Source organism: Dreissena polymorpha, chromosome 1 (assembly GCF_020536995.1).
Source record: "Dreissena polymorpha isolate Duluth1 chromosome 1, UMN_Dpol_1.0, whole genome shotgun sequence".
NCBI classification, from domain to species: Eukaryota; Metazoa; Mollusca; class Bivalvia; order Myida; family Dreissenidae; genus Dreissena; species Dreissena polymorpha.
Window position 1 is genome coordinate 183,653,014 of NC_068355.1, and position 21,737 is coordinate 183,674,750.

Here is a 21,737-nt window from a genome sequence, read left to right on the forward strand (position 1 = left end):
TACTTGCGTGGTTACAATAGTTGTCACTTGACAGAGCATATAGAGCTACATGCGTGGTTACAATAGTTGTCACTAGACAGAGCATATGGAGCTATGTGCGTGGTGACAATTGTTGTCTCTATACAGAACATATAGAGCTATGTGCGTGGTTACAATAGTTGTCACTATACAGAACATATAGAGGTACGTGTGTGGTTACAATAGTTGTCACTATACAGAGCATATAGAGGTACGTGCGTGGTTACAATAGTTGTCACTATACAGAGCATATAGAGGTACGTGCGTGGTTACAATAGTTGTCACTATACAGAGCATATAGAGCTATGTGCGTGGTTACAATAGTTGTCACTATACAGAGCATATAGAGCTATGTGCGTGGTGACAATAGTTGTCACTATACAGAGCATATAGAGCTATGTGCGTGGTTACAATAGTTGTCACTAGACAGAGTATATAGAGCTGCATGCGTGGTTACAATAGTTGTCACTATACAGAGCATATAGAGCTACGTGCGTGGTTACACTAGTTGTCACTATACAGAGCATATAGAGCTATGTGCGTGGTTACAATAGTTGTCACTATACAGAGCATATAGAGCTACGTGCGTGGTTACAATAGTTGTCACTATACAGAGCATATAGAGCTACGTGCGTGGTTACAATAGTTGTCACTAGACAGAGCATATAGAGCTTCGTGTTTGGTAACAATAGTTGTCGCTATACAGAGCATATAGAGCTACGTGCCTATGAACAATAGTTGTCGCTATACAGTGCATATAGAGCTACGTGTATGGTTACAATAGTTGTTTCTATACAGTGCATATAAAGCTACGTGCCTGGTAACAATAATTGTCGCTATACAACTTTTGTTACTTTTGTAAATTTTGGCTTGTATTACTACTTTACTATACAAAAGGTTATCAGTCTATTGTTATAAGGCTGTGTACGACGCGCGTTGAACTAGAGCCAAACTTTCTACTTTGATATAAAGAGCACTATCTATGTTCATGTGTGTTGTCCATATGATTTACTTTTCTAACTTTATTTTATAACGATATTGTGTACTTTTGAAAATGAATTTACGGTGTTTACAAACCAACCAAACCGAAAATGAAACTGGATACATTACGTTTTGCGATGTAAACACTAAATATTTGTTCAGTTTAAGGAAGCGAAACGATTTCAGAAGATAAACTATCTATGCTATACAGACTATAATTCTATGTTCTCGTCCTTTCGTGCTCCTTAATTATTTATACCGCTGTACATATGCAGTACTAAATAAGTCTAAATGCATACAATTTTAATTTTGTACCCCCCTACATGCATGGCTGATAACTACCTTCCCTGGAGTATTAAATGCAAATTCACTTTTTACAGGTATACTAGATTATGAAAGACTGACACCCCATCTCCAGAGGCGTAGCGAAAGTATTCGGCGCCCGTGTACAATCTATAAATTTTGCGCACCAACCATCTCCTCATGAATCATTGGAATACAGCATGCGGTGCCATTGAAAAATAAGAGCACAATAGTCGATAACATAATAACACTATCACCAAACAAGGCAAAGGTCTACGACGCACAACGGACGACGCACGATGGACAAAAGGCGAACACAAGCGACACGATATGAAGATAATTTGGAGAAAACTAAATGTATACTTTTACAACGACAACAATGATGATATTAAGTCTTTTTTTAACAGCTACCCAATGCGCCCATTAAAAACAATCATCATACTTAATTGATTTTTTTCGGCCCCATGCCCTCGAATTTGTCAATGATAGCATCAAAATCTATTGTTCAACTGTTTCCTTAGTTTAAGTGCAATATCACAGAGGCGATCTGTCCCACGGATGCCCTGAGATATGAGAGAATTGGCTTAAGTTTGCCAAAGTAACGCCGCTCACAACTAGCTATTGATACTGAAATGGTTAAAATTATTTGCAGAGAAATGCGCAAATTGGGAAGACATCATTACCATACGACTAAATGAAAGAAATACGTTTCAAAGGTGTCGATGGTAAGGCATATTTACGGAAACGTATATGGTACACCCCAATAATGTGGTCATGCCGGAATAATTTATACCGACTTACTGTGAAATAACATGGTATGTCGACATGGTTTTGTAGCTTTTCCCACCTTAATTTTGCTCGTCATAACGACATTAAGTTGAAGTCTGGACGTAAATGTTTCCGGCTTTTCCCGAAAATATATTTGGTCGACATGATCTAAGTCGACAAATCTACATAATTTTTGACGTCATGCTCTTGTGAAAATGACTGCCATCATAGTTTTAGTCGACACGATGAGTTAATTTTTAAGCCATGACACCTTTTTCATATCATGTCGTCATAGAATTTTGACATCATCACATTATTGCAACATTGGTTCATGACTTCCGGCGTCGAACAGATGTTTAGTTTCTGGTATATTCTTTTGAAACACGCAAGGCCTCAGACAGTCCATTTTTACATCAGGAATGCTTGGTATAAAGGTAAAAATAACATTTGCGAACAATAAATATTAATGTGTTCGTTGGATTTTATTGGCATTTAGAGAGCTTAAATCTCGATTGATTCGTTTAGATATTTCTCTTTAACTAATACATGCAAACGTGTGTTTAACGACTCACAACTTTTTTATATTGCAGATTTGTGTCTTAGTGGCATTGAGGTTTTTCATTTCGGCTTCCTTGCGAATTTAAAACAATTGATCGTATTCAAGAGAGATACTTTGTAAAGAAACCACATTTTGGATGTAAAGATGACTTCATACCCGTCCTAGAACATGTGTGTGAAATGCAGCGGGAGCAACTGCCAATTCCTGAATTGATTGAAAGTGCGACTTCTTTGTTCTTGGCCTTGACTGAAATATTGGATGGTTACTAATTACATATGCAAAAATATATGCTTAAAAAAGTGCTTATATTTTGCAAATTTAATCGTTAAGTTAGTTTAGTTCAAGTAAGTTTCGTTTCGAGTTAAATTTACAATGTGTCGATAAGCAACACAAAATTGATATTCTTGTTATTGGAAGTGATCATGAAGTAGTTAAACGTTGTTTTTTTTCTTTGCTAAAACATATTCACTCATATTGTTGTACACAATTACAGACATTGCAAACTTGGCAAAAACAGATTTATCGTGTTCATCATTTCATTGTTAGATTGCAAAAGAATAAATGAAACGTCACTAATTGTTTGAAAACATGGCGGTCATTTAGTTATGAAATCCTCGTAAATTGTGGAATGTTCCTTTCAAAATATGGTTCTTTCAAAAGATTTATTAACATTTCATTTCAAATTTCAATATATTAAACGAAACGACTGTTGTAAATCTTATATTTAATATTAACACGGGCACAAATATATTATATGTTTATTTTGTATTTTCTTACTTGATTTGCTGTTCCTGAAACTCTAGTGTATATAGTACATGTTTGAAATAAATGTTCATACTGCAATTCGATCTTTATTTTTTTGAATGGTCAAATACTTCGTTTTTGAGGACATGGAAAATTATTCGAATGTGACACAAAATTGGGCTATCTGTAGATCAATTTTAGGGCTAGTTAATGTGATCGGTCTTTCTTCGTCGTCCGTCAAAATGTTCACTAAAGCGAAATCACGTACTCAGCTGTGTCAATAATACCAAAACATGAACAGTCTTTAAAGCTAGTAAGGTTGTAGTTTGCTTTTATTTCCATATTATGTCCACATCGCACATTATTTATCAAAATATTTTCAAAAAATTGAAATATTTGTTTACGAGCCGGTATAGTTTTATATGAGTTGTGATATACGTACCCTTTGACTAGATCGGTCTATGGTCTGACCATATATATATATATATATATATATATATATATATATATATATATATATATATATATATATATATATATATATATATATATATATATATATATATATATATATATATATATATATATATATATATGTGTGTGTATACTCAACCGGATTATTAATGTGTTATTGAAAGCGAATGCAGTCATCATTGTAAAACGACAAAAATGAACGGCGAATATAAAAGTAACGTTTGACTTTAATGGCATTTTATTTTTCTTGCAGTTGATTACATAATTAGTGCCACCTTATGTTTCACTAGTGTACATTAATCTGATTGGCTATAGTATATCATTTGACTGGGCCTTAATATTCAATGAAGCGAGTTGCCTCCACGAAGCGCACGAGGAAATCAAACGTGGGACTACTTAGATTAATTATGTCACATGTACACAGTCAATCTCCACGCAGAGTTGTCGTTCCTTGCTCTCACATACAACTCTGCGAAAGGCTCAGCCCTCCATTTTGTCTATAAAATAGATAAAACCGAACAAACGCATTCAACGTATATTTGATTGGATATTTAAGATCGCATGCATTAAATTAAGAAATATGACTTTTAAATGTACGATAAATCGTGCAAAAACTTGCGAGTTTTAATGCAACTCTTTGGAACTACTTTATTGCCCATTTACGCAGATGGAATCATTCCACGCACTTCACAAATGTAAACAATTGAACATATTTTTTTGATTGACGTTAGGAATTGCTTCGACGTGTGTATGTATGTTGGTTTCTTAACATAAAAAAACCATATCAATTTTATAATAATGAATTAAGACTGATATAAGATATCATGGTATGAGATGGTTTTCTTTAATGCAGTGAATGCAATGTAACCGTCGTGCAAGAGATTGTTTATTATTCTGTAACATCAATGATGAACGCTTGGAATGATCATGACATAAATGAGACGCTTTCAAAACAATAGTCCGTTCTGAGCCCAACACAGAGGTGAATGTAATGTAACCGTCGTGCAAGAGATTGGTACACAGTCGAAACTGCGTATTGGAAAAGGAGGCGCTTACTAAATTCATGCACGAATAAATCCCAAATTATATTGTCTTTTAGCCAAACCATTGAAAACATATGCACAGGCAGAATGATATTGTAAGTACATGTATAAGAATTGAAACGCTCTTTTTTTCGCTTCATCGATGTAAGTAGGTTAGTTTTGGTATTTTATTCGGCTTTATGCAAATTAGTTCCTCACAAATAAAACATGCACATTTTCAACTAGAGACAACTAAACATCTTACATCTTACATTTAAAAGACCGAAAAGCGCGTTCAAGATAAAACTTCAATAGCTGCAGTGAAGTATCAAGCAGATACTATAATGGTAAGCATTACAATCCGATTCAATAAAAACATTATTCAGATTTAACAAAAGTTGAGCTTCATATCTTCGCATAGAAGCTGATAATTTAAATTATAAATCTCTTATTCTAAATATCAAATTTAAAAAGATGATTTATAAAACAACATAACAGCTAATGAGTTTCAAACTGTTCTTCAGTACTTATTCAGAAAAAGTAAGACAAATGAAAACAAAGTTAAGGACATATCACTTACTAAAATGGTCAGAATTGGATGTGGTAATGTAATTGCTTATATTAACATTTTATTATGAAGTTTGGAACAATGTGCACAATTAAAATAACATATACTTCAGTGATACATGAACCAGTTCTAATGAAATCTTTAAAAAAAGAGTAAATAATAACATGCTTTCACCTTATAAACCACTTTCTTCTTTGGCTTTAGAAGTCCTTATTTTCTTATTTTGTTGATAAATTCATTGACACTAGCTGGAACCTACACTACTGTAGAAGATAATGTAAGAGTATTATTAAATATAGCACACTACAAACACTGAAAAAGGATACTTTTGTTCAAGAAACAAATGTAAACAACTAGAGTCAAAAAATAGTATAAAGTACTTGAAAAAGTATGGTGGGCAAGAAATGATAATGACAAAATTATAATATGAAAGATACATAAATATTGAAAACATGTTAATTACATCCATTTAATTTTATAGCGTATGTTAATACTATAAAGATAATGATATATCAATGTGTTTTTAAAGTGATATTTTACACTGTTTCCAAAAGTTTCAATCAAATTTATATTTGTCATCCTGTCAACCATACTTTTTCCAACTATTTTAAGACTCAATTTGTTTACATTTTTTCTTAAAAAAAAGATCTTTTTTCAGTGTTTTTAGTCTGTTATATTTAATCATACTCTAACATTATCTTCTACAGTAGTGTAGGTTCCAGCTGGTGTCAATAGATTTATGAACAAAAAAAGAAAATTAGGACTTACAACGCCCAAGAAGAAAGTGGTTTATAAGGTGATAACATGTGATTATTTACTCCTTTTGAAAGATTTCATTAGAACTGGTTCATGTATCATTTAAGTATATGTTATTTTAGTTATGCATATTGTTACAAACTTAATATAGAATGCTAATATGAGGAATTAGTATTTGGCATTACTCCAACCACTTCTGACTATTTCAGAAAGTGATATCTCCTTAAACAACACAACATGTAACACAAACAAGAGGGCAAAGAGGCCTTAGGTCGCTCACCTGAGGGAATGAGATGATAAGAAAGACGAGTTCAACTCGTGTGCAAATAATTCAGAACATTTATGTGACAAAGGCTGACTTCAAGTCGAGGTTAAGGTCTTCCAAAGTATTTAATATAAGCATATATAAACAATTACTCGACCCCCTGGTAGACATGGCCGACCCCCTGGTAGACATGGTTTTACCCGACCTCCTGGTAGACATGGTTACCCGACCCCCTGGTAGACATGTTTTACCCGACCCCCTGGTAGACATGTTTTACCCGACCCCCTGGTAGACATGGTTTACCCGACCCCCTGGGAGACATGGTTTTTAATACTGATTGACCAGAACCATTTTACAACTCAAAAGTGTCAAGGAAACAAAAGTTTTGACCAAAGTTCATGAAGATTGTGCTAAAAATGCAACTTCTAGAGTTTTCACATGTTTAAATTATAAACAAAAAGAGAAAACTGCCCCACCTATCAATACCAATTTCGAACTTGTCTGAAAAATCAAAAATACCAATTTTCTGACTATGTTTCATAATGATTGGCAAAAAAAGTGACTTTAAGGGCATGCATGTATGTATGTATGTGTGTATGTGACCATATGCGCATCTTGGTACTTCTATATTTTTAATATAAATTCAATTAGTGGCTGCTGAGTGCAGAAACCTAAAAGGTTATACCTTAAAGTGCCTATGGCATCAAAGGGCAATAACTCATCGAATCAGAATGATTAACATTGACATTAATAACATTGTTTTGTAGTTTCATTCAAATGTTTTCAGAATTATAGAAATGGTTAAAGTTGAAAAAACAAACATTTTTACGTCCATCATTGGGAGAAAAATATATCATAAACATACAAACATTATGGGTAATAACTCATCGAATCAGAATGATTACATTGGCATGAATAACAGTGTTTTGTACTTTCATTCAAATGTTTTGAGAATTATAGAAATGGTTAAAGTTGAATTAAGAAGAGCTGTCTCCATAGGATGACATATGCCCCCGAAAAATGCTTTGATACTTTCATTCAAATGTTTTGAGAATTATAGAAATGGTTAAAGTTGAATAAAGAAGAGCTGTCTCCATAGGATGACATATGCCCCCGAAAAATGCTTTGATAGAAAATATGCGCATTTTTCGAAACCTAAACGCTGATTTTGAAACCTAAACGCGGACCCTAAGTTCAAGGTCAAGGTTACATCTGAAGCGACATAGAAGTTATGAGCATTTTTTGAAACCCTAACGCAGATTTTAAAACCCAAACGCGGACCCTAAGTTCAAGGTCAAGGTCAAAGGGGTCAAAATTTGTGTTGGTATGGAAAGGCATTGTTCATATACACATGCATACCAAATATGAAGGTTACATCTGTAGTGTCATAGAAGTAATGAGCATTTTTCAAAAAAGTATGACGGACAGTCCGATCACTATATGCTCTCCTTCGGGGCAATAAAAAACAAAAACATTTGACATTTGAAGAATAATATATCATAAGCATACAAACATTAAGATAACAAGCAAATTCCTTGAATTGATATCCCTGCCAAATAAATTGTGTTTATGGATGGGTGTAGAACTAAAAGAAAAGGTATAAATGAAGGGTTTTGCCTTTTCTCAATTATTTTGTATAACTCATTTGATAGGTTTGCAGACAATAAAATGCAGTTATTACATAATACTTTGATGCATAGTAAAGGAATGACCTAATAATGAATCAAATTTGTGACCTTTGACCTCAATGTGTGACCTTGACCTTAGACCCTAGGATTATGGGTGTTGAATGTGAAGCACCCCCAGATGATAACATCTATGGCAAGTTTCATGGCTCTGACTCATGTGTTAATGGAGATGAAGCCTAAGCTTATATTGAAAAGCTTTTTTTCAAGATATACATATCATGTTTAAACTTAAAAAAGTGTCCCTCAATTTGGTTTATCTGAAAGAACTGAACAAAAGTGTCACTATCTATGTAAAAGCCATACAACACTAGTGTATGGATGAATCGTACTGAAAGTACTGAAGTACGCTCAAAAGAACATTTGCGATGAAAACTGAACTAAAAATGAGCAAAAATAAACAAAACAATATAGCACAATAAAAACTGAACTAAAAATGTTATTTCACAGTAAGCCGATATAAACTAATTCGGCATGACCATATTATTCGGGTACCATATACACTCTCATAATTTTTTAACAGCGACCTTTGTCCACATAACTTATATCGACTCCTTCATTCATATCGCCATGCCAACATTATGTTACTTGCAAGTCATCAAGATATATGCCGTCATTCAGCAAACGACACAGAAATAGTTAAATTTAAAAGACGGCTAAAGATTAAAATATCGTCAGAAATTTAGGCTCTTATGTCAACATGCGGGTTGTTTAAGTCTTGACAACTTATCTTATGTCGACAAATCAACATAATTTTAGGCGTCATGGTCTTTTGAAAATGACTTGCCATCGTAATTATAGTCGACACGATGAGTTATTTTTGACGACATGACACCTTTTTTATATCATGCCGTCATAGAATGTTGACATCATCACAGTATCAGGGTGTACCATATACGTTTCCATACATATTACCTCTCGTAGTAAGTTACATTGTTCAGTCCTCAATCTGATTAAACAGTTCTTTGCATTCAATATCAATGCCAAAACAATTTGCTAAATCAAAGAAATCACGTTATCTTTCAATGTAAATGCGAAAACATCGCCGCTTTATTATGGCAACATGTGAGCTACTTAACCCGTAGGCTTAAATAGAGGCAATAATATCACACATAAAACACACACATGGATTCTTCACGTGAAGATTGAGCACAAATCGCCGATCTCTTCTTTATATAATACGTTCAATAGACACAACTGAACCTTAACCACCTATCTACTTATTCTTTACAAAACATACTTTCTTAAATGGACATTTTCACGTTGTGGAAAATTGACAAAATTAAAACACAAGTGTTTCAGACTCGCACATTTTCGTTGTAGTTATGATCTTTGTGAGGAAACAGTAATACTGAACATTTACCATGCTCTAAAATATCCAGTATACGCATCTTTTGACGATTTAAAAACCTGAAAATTATGAAGCGTTGCAACATCGATCAAATGTAGTTTTTACTGGTTCCCGCTATCATACACTTTAAGGCAACACTTATATTATGTTCGTTTTTACTAAGATCCCTGGGGGGATGGGGGGGAACTTTCTATATACGGGTATGTACGAAAATATGGGGTGTGTTTTTCGACTACAATTATAGATATGGGTATGGTTTTGAGCATCTAAGTATAGATATGGGTATCGAAATCAGAAATTTGCTTGTATATAAATGCATAACGAAATTTGCTTGTACATAAATGCATATAGATTTGAAAGTATCAGTATCAAAATGGATATGATAAATTTTATTATTGTATATAAATGGGTATAAAAAAGTAAATTTCAGTAGCGAGAAAGATGCAGACACTTGACTGTTTTTATCGGTTTGTATAATTTTGACGGACGGGATTGTGTGCATATTTTCATTTCCTGTCGAAGAATGCAGTTTGATGGTTGACGGTAAGACGGCCTCACTATTAGGCTGTACAGATCGCCCAGGTTGGTCGATAAGCTTCGGGGCGCAGGACTTCGCCACGCCGTCTGTATCGCTTCCATTGGTTTTCTCTGAAGTAACGATTGGGGAGGCTATAGCTGCGTTTGAGTCGCAATCGCCGCGTTTGGTGATCTCTGATTTACTAGTGGCAACGGTGTCGCTAATGGAATGGGCAGTGGCGGGAGAATGTACCTCAGATGGATGCAGATTTGACTGGTAAACATTTCTTGGACTTAACGGGAACAGTCAACAACGTTTGAACCAATGGATCACATTCTCAATCTTTGTGACATCTTCCCAACATTTTCGGAAAAAACTGGAATTTGCCTTTTAGTGAAACTTTTGCCAGTACTTCACTTTTCTTGTATTGAAATGGGTCCGCTTTTTCAAAGGTATCGTATACAAATGGGTCTGCTTTTTCAAAAATCTTGTATAAAAATGGGTCACATTTCGGAAGTCTCAGTGAGACACCCCTACCCTAAATTTTGGGTAGTTAACCCCCCCCCCCGGGCTAAAATCGTTTAACAATTTCTGTACGTAGGTCGGCTTTTGTTTTGTTATTTTTAAGGAATTTTTGTCCCGACTTCAATAAAATTGTTGAATGACAGAGATGTTTTAAATCATTTTGTTACATTATTTCTTTATATGAAAACCTTTATTGAAAAAAATACAGCGGTTTAACCTGGAATACCAAGTACCGGCACCTACAATTAAGTTTGGTGGACTAGTTTGGTTGGTAACTAGTGGAAACAAACAACACTTTATTTGCGTAATGTTCATTTCACCGTATAAAAGCATTATCACCCTTGACTAAACAATGTGTCGCTATCTATTCCCGTGCTCGTCTGTGAAAGGTCATCCTCTAAATTCAAGGTCAAGGTCATTAATTTTCGTTTCAATACGTCACTTCGTCACGCCTGGTTGAATTGTTATTAACCTTCGGATCAGTATTCCACTCGATGACTTATGATGGTAGAAATACTAAAGAACTGTATGTTTTGTGGCAAGAATTTGCTAACTTTACATGATTCAATCATGCACAATACAATTCGGCAATGCTCTTTTTTTAAATGTTCGTTTCAATACGTCACTTCATAACGCCTGGTTGAATTGTTATTTAACTTCGTATCAGTATTTCCCTCGATGACTAATGATGGTAGAAATACTAAAGAACTGTTTGTTTTAGTGGCTAGAATCTGCTATTTTTGCATGAACAATACAATTCGGCATTGTTTTTCATTCAAGTGAGCCTTACACGCAAATGTTCTGCTAACGCGTGGGCCCAGATAATGTATCACAATTGCTTAAGAAGAAAAAGCACCTCTCTAAAATGCGCGTCTTTCTCTGGCTTTGTCTCAGAACGCGTGCATCGCTGTCGTATTTCCAGAAAGAGGCCACTGGTAAGCTCAGAACTGGTTCTTCATTGTCTGGTCCCATTCGCTCTATCTGGAAGACTGGTGGAAGCCAAATACAAATACAATGAATCCTCTTCGGGCGCCCTCTCATGATGGCGCCTGGGGCAAATTGCCCCCATCCCCTGCCCTTCCCTCTCTACGCCTCTGCTCATCTCCTCAGAGAGAAAACTACAGTGTAAAAAGACCACTGGAATTGACAATTCTGGCTGACCAAGAAAAAGACCACTGGATTTGACAATTCTGGCTGACCAAGAAATGTTATCAGTTCATATAAATAACACTTCGAATTTAAAATACATTGAATACCAAATATGACATTGGCTTACAAAGAAATAAATACAACGGTTGATATTTTCAATATTGACCGTTACAATTTGATACTGTTAAAGCTTCTTAGTATACTGTGTCTTAACCCTTTACCACTTAGATACGTATTTTAACACATTTGTAGTCCCTAAACAAGATAAATGTATTTAAAGACCGATCTTATTAGATTAAAGTTTTAAAGGCTTTATTTCCAATAAATACATACCGCAGCAAACAGCATAAAACCTGAACAATTACTCGCAGGCTGTTCTGGTTTTATGCTGTTTGCACATAGCCATTTTTACTTTGCTTCTGAGTGGGAAAGGGTTAAAATAAAAAATCCTAAATTATGCAGTAGAAACATACATATTTTTATTACTAGTTTTACAAGTATATATTCATATATTATATTTTTATTAATGGTCAATCAAATTAAGTTTACTGATAGATCTATGGTTTGATTTGAGTTTTTTCCATTGGAACCAAATTTACATCACATTAGCTAGAGACGTAGACATATATGTATCTGCATAAGCTAATTGCTTGTCTGTAAGTACTTTATAAATCATGGATTACTATTTTACTGAGTCAGCCTAAATATTTATACTAAGTGTTTAAACAGAGATTTACCTGTGTACATTTCAATTGAAGATGCAACAAGATTATAAGGATAAATGTATAAATTAATAAAAAATCAATAACAAAAACAAATTGTGCATTTTTTCAGTTTTTTGTGAAAGGATTTGAAGTTATTGTATGTTTGTGAACTATAATTTATGAAAATTTGAATGAATAGATCAAACTTTGAATGGGCATCATTTTGTTGATTTTCTTAGACAAAACTGTTAATTTCCTATTCCGAATGTATTATTGTAATAGTCATTCTATTATTACAAGAAGTACAACAAGCTATTTTCCATGTCTTTTTAATTAATAGTATTTGTAATGGCATATTTTATCATTCGACTGAATTTATAAACTGTGTTCATGCAAGCATGGACACGGTTTCATTTTTTTGACTATTTAAAAATCTTATTAAACATTAAATTTTGATGTAGCATAGGTTTTATATGCAAGTGTATATTACACTTATAAATTAAAATAGCATATTATACATTATTGAACAGATTATTCCAAGATTGATATCTTATTCTGACTTCGCACAGTGCAGTTCAACATTTGAACATTGTATTGAACTGTATAGGATTAGGAAGCTATAGTTTTGAAGTACAGCATTACAAAATGCACAATGCCTATCACAAGTAGACCATATTAGGCCTAAATCATCTTGCCATAACGTTTTTAAACCATACTACATGAGTGGTGTCATATTACAATTTAAGCCTATAATTTACCTTAACAATGTGAAATGTCATGTTAATATTTTTTTTTTGACCTTTAAGTGGTGAAAAAATAAAAATGCAACATAGTTACTGTAATTAAGTAAATTAAGTGACAGTTAGTTTAACTGATGTGTGTGTTTGGATGCGCATGTAGATATATCATGTTTTATGCAGAGAAAAATAGCAAGAAAAGGAGTTTCACGTTGTTTTAGTAAATAAGAAACAAAGTTTTTGGACAGAATCATCAACTATTATACTTATTGATTACCTATACAAAAGATTTTGCTGGCATATTGGATATGGTGTCCATCTACCTATAAAATGGTCCCTGTTTGATCCCTTCTGGAACGCAGAGTTAGAGTTCGCTAAATCACATTTAAAGAATATGCACAAGTAAAGATAGGACCATGTAAGAGTAGCAGGGTTTGGTGTAAGGAGAACTTATACTGCCTTGCTATATGAGCAAGCTTTTATGGCAGCGTGGTGGAATGTCTACCTGATTTGGAACCGGGCGATCCCTTGTTCAAACCACATTTTGGTTGGGGATTTTTCTGGCTGGGTTACATTGGCGCCCAACAAAAAACATAGCTATATAAGGAAAAATGCCCCGCCCCTTGGAAGCCATGTTTTGCAAGCAAACGTAACCATTTTCAAACTCATCCAAGATATCATTGAGGCAAATCTTCTGACCAAATTTCATAAAGATTGAACAATAAATGTGGCCTCTAGAGTGTTAACAAAGTTTTACTAAAGCCATACATAGCCATATCAGCAAAAATGCCCCGCCCCCTGGTGACCATGTTTTTTAAGCAACCTTTTCAAACCAAACCGTCGTATCCAGAAAACACATGTTCTGACCGAATTTCAGGAAGATTGGACCAAAAATGTGACTTCTAGAGTGTTCATATGTTTTCACTTTAAACATATAGAGAAAACTGCCCCGCCCCCTGGCGGTCATGTTTTTTCACCGATCTGGACCATTTTTGAACCTGTCTGAGATATCAATGAAACCAATGTTTTGACCAAGTTTCATGATTATTGGGCAAAGATTGTGACTTCAAGAGTGTTCACAAGGTTTCTCTATAGCCATATAAGGAATACTGCCCCGCCCCCTGGTGGCCATGTTTTCCAACGGACCGGAACCATTTTTGAACTCGACCAACATATCATTTTGACAAACATTTTGACAAAGTTACATGAAGATTGGGCATCAAATGTGACTTCTACAGTGTTCACAAGGTTTTTCTTTTTTTTACCTAGTGACCTAGTTTTTTACCCAGCATAACCCAGTTCGAACTCAGGCGAGGTATCAATGGGACAAATGTTCTGACCAAGTTTCATAAAGATCGGACAATAAATGTGGCGTCTTGAGTGTTCACAAGGCAAAATGTGGACGACGCACGACTCACGATTCACAAAAAGGGATTACAAAAGCTCACCATGAGCACGTTGTGCTCAGGTGAGCTAAAAAACACCATGTGTGTAAGACGTCCCACAGATGTCATGGCAATAGGAAATTCCTGGAAAAATTTCACACTTGGAGGAGGTGTATGTAGAAGTGTTCGATATAAGGAGAACTTATACTGCCTTGCTATATGAGCTAGCTTTTATAGCGACACAGTAGTTTCTGCCTGATTTGGAACCGGGAGGTCCCGGGTTCGAATCCCATGGTGGTCGGGGATTTTTCTGGCTGGGTTACACAAGTATTGTTGATTTGGGGCTTATAATCCTGGAGCCAAAATTGACCCAGGTTTAAGGCCGAGGCCAAATAAGCATGATCCTGCTATACACGGAACAAGTATTGGTTCTACCGAGGAAACAGGATCGAGTGTTTTAGTAAGCTTCAGCCTTTCAGTGCAAGTTATCTAAAATTAATATCTACCGGTACTTGTTGAAATAAACATTCTGCACAGATTCAATTATTTATTTTACCTGTATGTAAGAATCTTTCCAATCCTGAAGGTCAGTTAACTATTTCAAAAGCACCATAACTATGAAGAAAAAAATTATTGTTTTGAATATTGCGTTCTTCAAAAATGATGCTGATCATAATTCGACACAATTAGGAATGATAAGATATTTCTAAATTCCATTTTCGGTAACAATTCCAATACCAGTTCAATTGCTTTGAACACAGTTGAAAATAACACTTTTGTACTGTGGAAACGTTCTACATACTTTATTTCCACTGTTTTTTTCCCCAAGCATCCTAGGGATTTAAACATTTTCTGACTTTTGTAAATATGCAGCCATATTGAAAATAGTTAAAAAGGGCGACCATTAGACCAGAGGCAGATTCAAGCGATCAATCGTCTGCTGATCCAGAGTGGTTAAGCAGCTACGCCCAAAAATATAGGTCATGTGATATTTGAGAAAATACTTGATGCAATAAAAGTTCAGTTTTTTACATCCATCATTTAACCAGCTACTCTCCATTAAAAGAAATGCTACGAACGGTTAAGGTCTCATTATAAAGTGTTCAACATTAAAACGAATCTGTAGTACACAACAATGCTTTTTCTACCAAATTTTCAGATGAATATTCCACCCTAAAGTCATGGTAAGTGCCCATACATGAAATTATGTCAACCAATAAATGGTGTTGATTTATTTAGAAAGTAAAGCATATTGCATTGAACAACTGCAATATTAAGTATATTGTAACTTCTACAGACAAAACACTGGTTATAGACATAGTGGACGAAAATAAACATGAAAATAAACATGAGTAATGGAATGTGCTTTGTCTTATAACAACAACAATGCGAGACTATACACAATATTTCATTTAATTAGCAATACAAAATTAACAAATCACAATAACTTAAACAGACACCCGTTTACAGTTTAAGAAACATGTACATGTTTACTATAACAAGAGCACCCCATAATGGGTGCCACGCACCCCACACTCGGCTGCGGGTGCAGTTTTGAATGAATGAAAGCTTGTACAAATTTGTTTTTTTAAGAGGTCACCGCAACCTTGACCTTTGACCTAGTGACCGCAAAATAGGTGTGGCGTGTAGAACTCATCAATGTGCATCTACATATGAAGTTTCAAAGTTTTAGGTGGAAGCACTTTGATTTTAGAGCAAAATTTAAAGGTTTTAGCACGACGCGGACGTCGGACGACACAACGAGCTGGCTATGACAATACCTCGTTTTTTTCCTGAAAACAGCCGAGCAAAAAATACCCTTAACAGTAATGTCAAATATTGAAGATATTTACAAAAGCAATTAAAAAGAAGTCTACTTAAGAGTTTATACACCCTATATCTACTAATGGAAAATGTTTATTTAACGTAAATGATAAAAATCACACATGATTGAAACATTTCATCTTAAAGTACAAACATAGTCCAATACCAATAAGCTTGTATGATAACATTTTTGGTGGCTAAGCATGCATACAAATTATTGCAAATTTTGTATTTTGTTTTCTATTTATCAATTTGATTTATCTAAACATGGCAATATCTAAACATGACACACAATTTATACATATAAAGTTATTTTCAGTCGTTCAACAAAAGAACAAACATGTCACATGCATTCAATAAAAGTTCAATATAAACAACCACAATTTTAGGGAAATCTGGATTTAAGACATACGTGTATGCTGAAGTTTTTAACTAGGAGAATTACGGAAATCGAACCCCAGTGAATTCACTCCACTGACAGCTATGTGGACTGGTCAACGTTACACAAACTGTAACAAAACTAGTTAAATGATACAATTCTCTAATAGCAATAGATCTACGTCAAAACTTATCAAGTACTTTAAATACAAGTATAATATTATTGTTGAAATATACACAATTCATAAACGTCACATTTACACAACTTTACACATTGTGTGATCATGCAAATGTAATTTTTCAAATAATGTCATTACTGATGCATTTTGTTATTATACTTGGTGTTTATGTAACAATAAGTATCACATTTTACCTAAACTATTACTTCCTGAAACAAGCATATATTTTCTAAAGTGTTTATTCCACAAAATCCTTTTAGACATTCACCTATAGCCGAGTATATAGTGCGAAACAATTAGAAATGTATTTACTTGTTATGTCGAGTTGTAAAACACAATTATTATCTAACAAAATAGATATCTTTTGCAAATAATAGTACTCGCTAATATTGCCAATAGAGGCCATTGCAATTCTTGGCAATTGTTAGCATATGATATCACTCTCCCTTAATTTTAATTGACTGATTTCAAATTTCAAGGTATTATTTTTTCTTTAGTTTATGTAAAAAAAATTACATTTTAAATAGTTGCTAAAATTCATTCAATGAAAAACATTGCATATAACAAGGTGTTTATATTGCCTTAACTATCTTTTTCTCTTCAAAATATGTTATGCTGCATTATTTAAACAGTTTTAATACGTATATGAGCATTTACACAAGAAATGTTGTTTTAGAACAATTGTTTGTACAAATAAATGTAAACAGTGAGTTTATCTTATAAAAATGGCAATATTAAATAAACAGTTTATACTGAACATACAATTGTTTTGCAGTATACATGGCAAAATATACCTATATACAGTGATCAGAAATCTTGGTTAAGATACAGGTGTACTCACTGATTTAAGAGGGTTGTCTCAATGTGCATATACAAATATATGGCATAATAAACTGTTATGTCCAAAAACAAACTTTAAAACTTACCATCATGTTAGTCTATGATATAACAACACAATTTAACAATCATAACTTTTGCCATTTTTCATAAAATACTTTCATATTTGTTTAATTCTCATTTACATAAAAAGCTTTCCCAATAACAAAAGAGTCATACTCTAATCATTTAACAAACTGCAGCCATTGAAATCAACCAAGTACTGGTAGTGTTACAGAATCAATAATGTTAGGTAGATTAAATGATTTTTCCCAGAATTTATTTATACATGTATTCCCATGAAATATTATGCTACTAAACAAGATTCTTGATCGAATACTGACCCGGGTGAGCCAATCGACTTATATTGTTTCAAAAAGATTGATAGACAGACAATACCGATATTTCATAACTCTCAGCCTTTCTGAAGAATTTTTTTAAGTAGCACATCTATATTACTGGTAAAAAACAGAAAACATGAACATGTTTCATTACAGTTACCAGCATCATTAAAACAGCTTTGACAATATTAAAATAAAATTGTAGCAGTATCAGGATCAAAATCTGTAGTGAAAGTTTCATAATACAGACAAAGACATTGGATAGACTTGTAATATGTGTGCTTACAATAATAATTTTTACATACTATATTTTACCAAAACTTTCAACATAAAATGACTGAGAGCATCATATTTCCCATAAAACATATACTTGTGTTGTCCTTTGAATACAACTTGGCTGGTCACATAAGAAATGTGGCTGTTGACATGACTTTCTGGCTTTCCACTCGACTTGTGATATGTCATTCTGCCATTTCGATCTGAACAAGTTCATTTAATTTCCATCCGTCACAAAATTCAAAGATGAAACCTGTGAGAGTAAGTGCTGAACATACCAGGAGGTATGTAGAGACTAGCACAAATTAAACAGTATATATCTCTGAGCTTCTTAGGTTTGACTGGGGTAAATATGGTAACCACTGCTGCAACAGGCTGTAATTCTGATTGGCCAGTTTTCTTTCGTCCATGGGTGTCTGAAAAAAAGAAAGACACATTACTGAAAAGTCAGTTTTTTATTATATTTTTGATACAGATGAAAAAAAAAACAAGCACTGCCTGCCGTAGGGTGTTAAAACATATCTGATTTGAATCCAGAGAGGAAATAATGGTCCTGAGACTATTGATAAAATAATAATCGACTATACATATTATAGGTGAAGTATAACCTCTTTACATACAAATACTATGGGATGGGATTTGATACAGATAATTTTTTGCCATTCCAAAAATAGTACCTAATTATTAATGACAATAAGCTGATGGCCCAAAACAGGTGGATGGGGCAAGAGTTTTCATGAGAAAACTCATATCTCTTTTGTGAAGTAAGAAACAAGAGTTGGTCACCATGATCACGGACGCACCCACATTTTTCTTGTGTCACAAAACTCCATTAACGTCAAAGAAAGTGAACAAAGTTACACAAGAAGGTAAATTCATATGATGGAACATATGTTTAATTTCATCACATAAGACGCAATACTTTCAGTAAACAAACAAATCCGTTAGCTGAAGTGAAAGACGTATGGACGGACTACGTTAAATCTACATTCAACCACCCATCTCTTTAATTGGTGCCATGCAAAAAGCATGCACATCACTTGAAAACTCACCCAAGGTTCCCTCTGTTCATAGACTGAGGGTCATGCACCTTCGCAATGACAGAATATCGAGACGATTATTGCAGCTGATGTTTGTGCCTTGTGTGCAAATGCTTCCGGAGCAGACTCTACGCTTTGCAATCAGGGTTTTCTGGAAATAAAGTCAATCATGTGTCAAACGAGACAGACTCTACCCTTTGCAATCAGGGCTTTCTGGAAATAAAGTCAATCATGTGTCAAACGAGACAATACTAGCATGATTTGGACATTTTTTTTCAAGACTCCCAAGTACTGGTTCAACCCCGCCACAATTGTGATTTTCTTAATAAGACATAAACTTTCATATAAACAAGGTAAAATAAAGAGGCTTAACTAAAGCCTTGTGTCCACGAAGTTCCAGAGTTGGAAAGCCTCTTAAAACTTAACATACAGTCAATGCAATCACGCCAAATATTAGAAATTAGTTTAATTTTTTGTTTGTTGGTTATGACCATTTTTTTTTGAAGAGTTTTTATATACAAATAATTTACTTTTTCTGACAAAAGTGGTAAATATATTTGATGATTCACCAAATACAACACATTTTGAAAAAAGTTGATTTACATAAGTTGGGTACAATCACTCAGAGGTGGTTATCACCTAATAGTGTCGCAAAATTAGAACTTCGATGGTAGTAACTCGAAGTCTAGTCTTGCACAAATATCCTGACTAGAATTTTATAATTCAGTCAAGTTAATACGCTGCCACCAGTCCATAAAGTGGACGAACTCTCTTGTGACTCATTTAACTAGCAGAGCTAGTAGAAATTAAGTAAACTCATTCGTTTCTACTACTACATTTTATTTACATTATATACACAATTTATTTTCACATTTCCAACTAAAGTCAAGCATTTGATATTTATGATATATACATCTCTCCTAGCAATTAATTCCAACCCCCCCTTTTTAAATATAACATCAGGTTTATATAGTAAACCCCCTACCTGAAATCTTAGGTTAACCTAATAAACAGTTTAGGTCATGTACCTTAAATTTAAGGTGTACCTGAAATTCAGTTATGTAGGTCATGTACCTTAAATTTAAGGTGTACCTGAAATTCAGTTATGTAGGTCATGTACCTTAAATTTAAGGTTAACCTAAAAATCCACTAAATCATGAACCTGACCATTCAATACACACTAGTGCCAGATTCCCATTGATAAGCAATTATCCCTTATTGATAAGCAATTATCCAGAACTGACCTGGTAATGAGAGTTGTAGGTGTACCTGAGTTTACATAATATATTGTAATCTACCTGAAGAACTATCACCTTAGATACATGCACATGTTTTATGTAGTAAATATTGATACCAGTATTAATGGATAATACCTCAAAAAGTGAAAATAATCATTATTGCTATAAAAACAATTTAGATGCAAAAAGTAAAAGAATCACTAATAAAGTAGCCAATGTATGATCTTTTAAAAACTGCAACAATAGTTAAGATGTTCGCGTCCATGCAGAGTTATTAGCGTTTATTTCGTATTAATATTCGCTCTATATCTCTACTTATGCGCAACAAAATTTCTTAGCGTGATCACAAAATTACAGCTCCTGCTAAGAAAATACGTAGCTAGTCAAGTCGAGATATAAGCGTATATTAATACAAAACAAATACTAATTACTTTCTTACTGTTATGGCTGGAAATAAAGCGGCATTTAAAAATTAATAAAACTAGCAAAGGCTTTAAAACAGCGAACCATACCAGTCTTGGCATGGACGTCGCCATCTTGACTTGCACGTGATTACCCCCCCCCCTTATCACGTCTTCCTTGCCATTGATGCCATGTTGTTCAGTCATTTTGTTAACTGCAAATGACGGAGAATACTGCAGGAAAATGTTCAAAGATAGATTCCAGTTCTGTAATAAATCCGTTTGCAGTAAAAAACATATTGAGATTTCTTTAAAGGGAAAGAGGTTATTCTTTCTGCAGACATTGTGTTTACTGAGAAAGATAGTGACATATTTAAAGGAAAATGCTTAAGACCTGTTCTGCAGTCATTTTGTTTTAAGATATAGTGGTCATCGAGTTCTCAATATATTTTTACAAACATTATTAAAACCAATAAAATACAGTTTATGGACTAACCTAAAATAATTAAACTAATAAAAATTAAGGACGTAAAATATAAAAAAAACTGCCTTTGTTTGGATTCCAAACTGGGGTAATTTATATTTGTATTCAAGGCAGTAAAAGCATATTGCGATACTATACACTATGTACCGCAATATATTGGTATAAGTTGTAGTCATATGTTTATTCATT

The 21,737-nt window shown here is 33.9% G+C and overlaps 1 protein-coding gene and 1 long non-coding RNA gene across 13 annotated transcripts in view; both read right to left on the reverse strand.

Annotated features, from left to right (window-relative positions):
- LOC127864178 (uncharacterized) overlaps nucleotides 1–21,737 on the reverse strand; it is a 677,094-nt gene that overhangs the window by 596,597 nt on the left and 58,760 nt on the right. The gene's annotated exons all lie outside the window — the stretch shown is intronic.
- On the reverse strand, nucleotides 16,048–21,545 carry LOC127864208 (uncharacterized). The gene is made up of 3 exons (XR_008041576.1): nucleotides 21,176–21,545; nucleotides 19,438–19,576; nucleotides 16,048–18,801 (listed from the first exon to the last, which is right to left on the reverse strand). It is a non-coding gene; the product is annotated as an uncharacterized LOC127864208 (long non-coding RNA).